The sequence below is a fragment of the Hylobates moloch genome, unplaced genomic scaffold, assembly GCF_009828535.3.
Source record: "Hylobates moloch isolate HMO894 unplaced genomic scaffold, HMol_V3 SCAFFOLD_8, whole genome shotgun sequence".
NCBI classification, from domain to species: domain Eukaryota; kingdom Metazoa; phylum Chordata; class Mammalia; order Primates; family Hylobatidae; genus Hylobates; species Hylobates moloch.
This window is the reverse complement of record NW_026652283.1, coordinates 84,478,573-84,486,504: the sequence shown is the minus strand read 5'-3', so window position 1 is coordinate 84,486,504 and position 7,932 is coordinate 84,478,573. Positions and strand designations below refer to the sequence as shown.

Below are 7,932 nucleotides of genomic sequence, written 5' to 3'. Positions count from 1 at the left end.
TTACAATATGGATGAACTTTGAAAACATTTTGCTGAGTGAAATAAGCTTGACACAGAAGGACATGTATAATTTCACTTATATGAGGTACCTAGAATAGGCAAATTCATAGCAACAGAAAGCAAAACAATGGTTACCCCAGGCTGAGGGGAGGAGAGGATGGGCAGTTATTGTTTAAAGGGTATGATGTTTCAGTTTGAAATGATGAAACTTCTGAAATGGATAATGATGATGGTTGCACAACATTATGAATGTACTTAATGCCACTGAATTGTATACTCAAAAATTATGAAGATGATAAATTTTATGTATATTGTACCACAATTTTTTTAAAACAGAAAAAGAGAATGGTGAGAAGAGGAATTGGAGACAGCAAGTGGTGATGACTCAAGGAGTTTTTCTACAAAAGGAACAGAGCTCTGGGGCAGTGGCTGATGGAGAAGATGGGAACATGAGAGGGGCTTTGGTTTTGTTTTATTTTTGGTTCAGATAGGAAAATAGCAGCATATTTATATATGTTAATGGCATCGATTCCCATATCCATGGGAAGATTGAAAATTCAAGAAGAAGGGGATGATGAGCGCATTGAGTGCTGAGCCAGAGCAGGTGAGATAGGATCTGATGCACAAGTGGACAGTTTGGCCCCTTAGCGAGGAGCACAGACATCTCACCCCTGGTGAGGACAGGAACAGAAAGATTCAGGTAGGTAGTTGGAGGGGGCTCTTAGAAATTCTTTTCTCAAAGCTGCTCAGTTTTTATAAATCATTAAGAAAAAGACAAAATACCTCAAAAGAAAGTATGTAGGTTGATAATTCATAGAAGAGGAAACTTGAACAGCCAATAAACATATGAAAAGGCTCGACCTCACTAGTAATAAAGAAAATGCAAATTAAAACTACAGAGGAAAAGGAAAAGGCATGCCACAGACTGGGAGAAAATACTTGCAAAACATATATCTGATGAAGGACTTGTATCCAGAATATGTAAGAGTTCTTGCAATTTAAGAGGACAACCCAATAATACAAGGGCAAAAAGTTTTAACAGGCACTTCACAAGAGAAGATACATAGGTAATAGATATGCATTTGAAAATAGACACAATATCATTAGTCATTAAGGAAATGAAAATTAAAACCACAATAAGATACTACTGCACACTTACTAGGATGGCTAAAATTTAAATGACTGAAATTAACAAGTATTGGTGAAGATGTAGGCAACTGCTGATTGTGGAGCAACATGGTACAATCATTTTGTAAAACAGTTTAACAGTATCTTATAAAGTTAAACGTATACTTGCCCCTCCTAGGTGTTTATCACAGAGAAATGAAAATGTATGTCCACATAAACACTTGTAAAAGAATGTTCATAGCAGTATTATCTATAATAGCCCTGTTACAGACTGAATTATGTCCCCCGCAAGACTGATGTTGAAGCCCCAAACCCCAGTATACCTGTATTTGGAGATTGGGCTTTATGAAGATAAAGTTAACTGAGGTCATAAGGGTGGAACTCTAATCTGATAGAACAGGAGTCCTTACAAGAAGGACTCTGTCTGCACATGTACAGAGAGGTCATTTGAGGACATAGCAAGGAGAGAAGGCAAGCCAGGAAAAGGGCCCTCATCAGAAACTGAATTTGCCAGCACGCTGATCATGGACTTCCCAGCCTGCAGAACTGTGAGAAAATAAATATCTGTTGTTTAAGTCATGCAGTCTGTGGTATTTGTTATGGTGGCATGAGCTGACTGATACAACCCAAATGGCCATCCATATTCATCTATGGAACACTACTCTTCAATAAAAAGGAAGAGAGTATTGATACATGCTGTCACAAGGAGAATCATAAAATAATTACACCAAATGAAAGAAGCCAGACCCAAAAAGAATATATACCGTATGGTTCCATTTATATGTAATTTAAAAGAAAAAAGGCAAAACTCCAGTGACAGAAGGCAGATCAGTGGTTGCTTAGGGCTGGGAATCAGGGCAAGAAGGAACTTTTTAGGGTGATGGCTCTTTTCTACATCTTGACCACAGTGGTCATTACACAACTGTATAAAACTAACAATTCTACACTTAAAGTGGGTGAATTTTATTGGACATAAATTGTACCTCAATAAAGCTAGGGGGAACTCAGTAAGATGCCATTGATGCCATTTCATACAAGATTAGCGAAAGTTACAAAGTTGAACAAGCAAGGCCAATGTTGTGAAGCACTGTGAATTCCCATGTGCTACTGGTGGGAGTATAAATTAGTATAACCCTCTGGAAACATTTTACTATCATCTGACAAAATAGAAGATGTGCCTACTGTTTGAGCCAGCAGTTCCAGTCCTGGAAACTCTCACTTGTGCACAAGGAGACATGAACACACATGCTTCTTGTAGCAGTGTTTATAACTGAGAAAAATGTAAAACAATCTAATATCAATGGAAGAATAGAGAAGTTACAGCATACAGTGTATTGAATACTATACAGTGGTGACAAGCATGAATTACATGGAAAAATTACATGGAAAAAATCTCAAAATCATAATGTAGAGTGAAAAAAGTAGAAGTGCGCGTTAAGTATGATAACTTTACAAAAAAATTTAAAACCTTCAAAACAATACTACCTATTATTTTAGATATCCACATGTGTAGTAAGTACTTTTAAATATGCAAGGGAACTTAAATGCCAAACTCAGAGTGGTGGTTACTTTTGGGGAGGGAGGAAAGGAAGTTGGGGTTGGGAAAAGATATATAAGGGGCTGAGAGCTTCAGTTATAGCCTGCAAAGTTTTATTTCTTGAACTTGATGAGGGAGATGTAAGTTTTCATTACTGTTTTTTTTTTGAATTTTTGTAAGGTTTCACAAATGTTTTTAGACAACACTTCACTGACAAATGGGAATGACTACGTTGAACAATCATTAGACATACAAATCTTACTGCTGTTGTTTAGCAAGAAAACCCCAAGATTGTCTTTGCTAGCCGATGTGTGCTCTGGGCTCTTTGGGCCTGAGTAAGGAATGGCAGGGCCCAGCCCAGAGTATGGAGGTGTGGTGAATCAGAAAGGTTAGGGTGGGAGGGGAGAGAGACCGTGTTGATTCCGGTGGAATTGGCTCCAGGGCTGGACTGGCCAGAGAATTATTACTCCAAATTCCAGACCCATCCAGTTCCTTTGGGAAACAAGGGCTTGGAGGGCTCAGATTTCCCCCAAATCCACTCAACTTTTCATAGATTGAGCTCAGATGGGACCCCAGATAGCCTGGCTGAGAGCCTGTCTTATCTGTAATACTTCTGTGTTCCCTTGCTGGTCTTCAATAGGGTCCCCAAAGTTCTTGCCCGGAGGCCTGCAGCAGTGAGTCCTGACTGTCACCAGTGTGGTCCATCACGGGGCAGCCCCTCACCAGAGTTTAAAAGTCAGTCCCCTATGCAGTTAGACCTAATGCTACACCAGGGGGGAAATTCAAAAGAAAAAAATACACAATTTAGGCAACAGGGTTCCTAGCTGCATTACTGCCTGATAGTCGAGAAATGGTTAGGAAAATATGGTAGAATATCATGTGCCCACGAACAGGGATGAGCATTTGAAATAGGCGGATCCTAGACAGTATCCACAAGGCAGCCTGCCAGGTATGGCCTGAAGTGCCAGGTTTGCTCCATGCAGTATAAACACATTTATGTACAATGGCAAGTGCTAGGAATGGCTTAATGAGAGGTGACTTCAGGGTTTATTGGATTCTTTTATTTTCTCCTATAAAGTTGTTTACGTATATAATAAGAGTCAGATTAGAGATGAATTTATAGCTTCAGATACAAGAAGAAAAGATTTTGCTCACACAAATCTGTGGATGCGTATTTGCTAACTCCTCCCTGTCTCCACACAAAAAAAGGGGGCGGGGATGCATCAGGATGCCTATCTTTATGATTTAGCTCCAGCTTAGCACCATGAACAGCCGCTGTGGCGCCTAGAGTCTGACAGGGCCTCAGTTGTTCTTTCATCCTCCGAATTGGGGGGGTGGATGCAGAGGTGGGTCGGGGATTGGGCTTGAATCCCCAAAGCCAATGTATATTGGGCTTTCCTTCCAAAAGGGACTCCCAGCATGCATTGGGAGAAGAGGACACAGCCTCCCCTGACCTCTGCAGGAGGCACCTGCTCCACAGGCACAGGCATGGGGCCACTCCCAGGCTTCCACCTGAGCACCCTGTCCTGTTTGCTTACTTGTTCATTTATTCATACATTCCCTCAACTGCTGAGCACTCTGTGCCATGCTATGGGCTAGGGACACAAAATGAGAAGATTCCATTCCTGGCTAAGGTCCTCTATGAACTTCATCTTGAAACGTGTCTTCTGTTCCCCACCTTACCTGGTGGTTTTCAGGCTCTTCTTGTCTGCCTTTTCCTCTTTTCCCTCCTCTCCAGCTCCATCATCTGTGGATTAATGTGAAGTTTAGACCATGCCAACTTTTCTGGGACAGCACATTCAGAGCCTCCTGTCCCATGGTGGGCCCTGCGCTTGGTCCTCTTGGAGAGCAGAGAGCAGAGGGTCTTAGGTGGGCTGCCTCTGATTCCAATATGCCAGGGGTTGGCAACCAGGTGCTAATGCAATATGGTGGCTTCAGTTCAGTGGCTGGTGGGGGGAGGGGGGTGCTGATGGCCCCAGTGGCCTGTGACTAGACCATGGTGTCAGCTGTGGCCCCAGACAGGAAACGAGAAAAGATGATCCTTTGGGACCAGCTGACAGATAAAATGCCACATGCACAAGGAACTAAATAAGGGCCGACTCTGCTGAGGCCTGGAAGTTCTGTTGCAGGAAGAGGGAAGGGAGGCTCACGGGGATCCTCTCCTGATGCCCAGGTGGCTGTCTCTCTCTAAGCTGCACTTTTTCTATCTGTGAAATGAGGTCGTTGGGATGGGGGTGTCCTTTGTAAGGTCCCTGGTGTAGCTCATTTCTTGCAGAGAATTTTGAATGCCTTTGCCTCCTCACAGCATCCTACTTCAGACACTTGACCTGTGGCATGGGTGTTATTATTTGCCACCTCCCAGATGAAGAAACAGAGGCACAGAGAAGTAACTTCCCAAGGTCACACAGTGGATCTGTAGAGGACCCAGGATGTAAGCCCGGTTCTGTCTGACCCAAAGTCTATTCCTTTTAGACACTTTTATACTCACTCGGGTACCCTGGATTCTCTGGCCTGGAAGGCACTGGAGAAAGCTCATCTTGCACAAGCCCCTCATTTGTCAAAGATGATGCAGGAAGCCCAGAGAGGTGAAGCAACTAAAACCCGGACCCTCTCACCCCTAGGCCAGGACTTTTATTTAGAGGCTTTTTCCATTTAAGTAGTGAATTTATTCTTAAATAGGTAATTCATGCACATGGTGCTAAATTCTGATGATGTAAAAGGAAATACAGAGAAAAGCAAGCATCCTTCTCGCACTCCTGAGCCTGTAATCATAGGGCCTAGGGCTTCTCTGCAGACCGAGCCCAGCCAAGGCTTTTCGTAAATGCCATGTGCACTTCAGGGCTTAGTTTGTTCTATCATATTTAGGGATGCGGCGCTGAGATGCTTGCCTGCAGAACAGCAAAAACCTCTGACTTCATTATTGTTATTCAAAGTAACCAGGGTCATTGCTCTCTGGCTTGCCTTAAAGCCAGCAAAGGCAATTGCCCATCCCTGGGCTTTTGGTCTGGAAGAGACCATTGGCATCATTATTCAGTCCCCTCACTTTTCAGGTAAGGAGCTAATGAAGACAACATTCCCAATGACACACGGCAAGTTACTGTGGTTTGGGGTTTCAATGTCCGGAGTCTCCTCTCTTCCTCTGGCATTTCTGCTACTATGCCAGGCTGGCTCCTTTCAATAGACATAACATCATTGAAAAATACCACAAGTGTCCCTGTGGAGAGCAGAGCAGATAGCCATTAAAATTACAAAAGCTTATGCTCTTTGGCCCAACATTTCCACTTCAAGACATTCAATTCTTCCTATAGATATACTCACATGAGGGTAAAATGATCTCTATATAACTTTATTCTTTGCAACACTGATTGTAATAGGGAAATATCGGAAGCAACCCAGATGCCTATGGATGGGAGGTGAGTTACATAAATTAGGGACCATCCACACAAACAGAATATGTGCAGCTGTGAAAAGACTGGGGCCACCTCTCCATGTGCAATAGGAACAGCTCCGTCTTGCCAGGCGTGGTGGCTCACACCTGTAATCCCAGTACTTTGGGAGGTGAAGGTGGGGCGGATCCCTTGAGCCTAGGCGTTCCAGACCAGCCTGGGCAATGCAGTGATATGCTCTCATTTGTGTAAATAAAACAAAATAATACATTATTTGCTTTGTGGATGCCACTGCCGCCAGGAGCCCTGTAACATCAGCCATCGTCAACCCCACCATGTTCTTCAACATCACCGTCGACAGCAAGCCCTTAGACCTGCGTCTCCTTCAAGCTGTTTGCGGACACGGTTCCAAAGCCAGCAGAAAACTTTTGTGCTCTGAGCACTGGAGAGAAAGGATTTGGTTATAAGAGTTCCTGCTTTCACAGAATTATTCCGGGGTTTATGTGTCAGGGTGGTGACTTCACACGCCATAATGGCACTGGTGGCAAGTCCATCTACGGGGAGAAATTTGATGATGAGAACTTCATCCTAAAGCATACAGGTCCTGGCATGTTGTCCATGGCAAATGCTGGACCCAACACAAATGGTTCCCAGTTTTTAATCTGACTGAGTGGTTGGATGGCAAGCTTGTGGTCTTTGGCATGGTGAAGGCATGAATGTTGTGGAGGCCATGGAGCGCTTTGTGTCTAGGAATGGCAAGACTGGCCAGAAGATCACCATTGCTGACTGTGGACAACTCTAATAAGTTTGCCTTGTGTTTTATCTTAACCACCAGACCGTTCCTTCTGTAGCTCAGAAGAGCACCCTCCACCCCATTTGCTTGCAGTATCCTAGAATCTTTGTGCTCTTGCTGCGGTTCCCTTTGGGTTCCATGTTTTCCTTGTTCCCTCCCATGCCTAGCTGGACTGCAGAGTAAAGTTTATGATTATGAAATAAAAACTAAATAACAAAATAATAATAGTACATTATTTGCTTCTCAGTGCATACAACATCTCTGGAAAGATCTAAAAGAAACTGGTAGTAGGATTTAACAAGGTGGCCAGGGGGCATTTTTTTCAATTTTGAACCATGTGGATGCATTACGTATTCAAAATGTAAAACAAAAAACTGACAAGCACCTCTTACTTTTTCAACTTGAAGAAAAGGGAAGAAGAAGAAAGCCCTAAAATCAGTAAAGATTAGCCTGGGTTCCTAGACTTGAGCTTGATAGTAACCAGAATGTCAGGCCACATGTGGTGTAGGTCATAGGGTCTTGGCCTTTGGTCACCCACTGTTAGGCTCATATAACAGATGAGGAGGTGCCATTCTCCATTGTCTGTCCCTTTTACATCAGCTCATCTTGGCTCCTGATTTCCTAGGTCTGATAGGGAGGGTTCTGGGATTTTATTATTTCTAATCAACATCACCTTCCCAAACCCCGCCTCTTGGCAGCCACAGCAAGGTCACATCTAGCCCAAGATCACATAAAAAGGGCTGTTTCCTCCCCTGAGGACCGACTGTGTGGAAGCACCAGGCATCAGAGATAGAGTCTTCTCTGGCATTGCAGGAGAGAATCTGAAGGGATGATGGACACATCAAAAGGTGAGTGGGTGAAATCTCCATGGAGCCCCACATGCCCCTCCAGCCAGCTGGCCCTAAACCGCTCTCTTGCCTCTGCCGGGTGCCTGGGGCCATTGCCCTCTCACCCTAACTTGTGGCCCTTGTGCTGCCTGCTCTCTGTCTCATCCCTTTTTAAAAAACAAACAAAAAAGACACAAACTTTTCATTTAGGCATAATTTCAGATTTACCAAAAGATTGCAAGAATAAAAAGAATTTCCATA

The 7,932-nt window shown here is 43.5% G+C and overlaps 1 pseudogene; it reads left to right on the top strand.

Moving 5' to 3' along the window:
• Positions 1-619: 619 nt before the first annotated feature.
• On the top strand, positions 620-6,853 carry LOC116472456 (peptidyl-prolyl cis-trans isomerase A-like; annotated as a pseudogene).
• Positions 6,854-7,932: the final 1,079 nt, after the last annotated feature.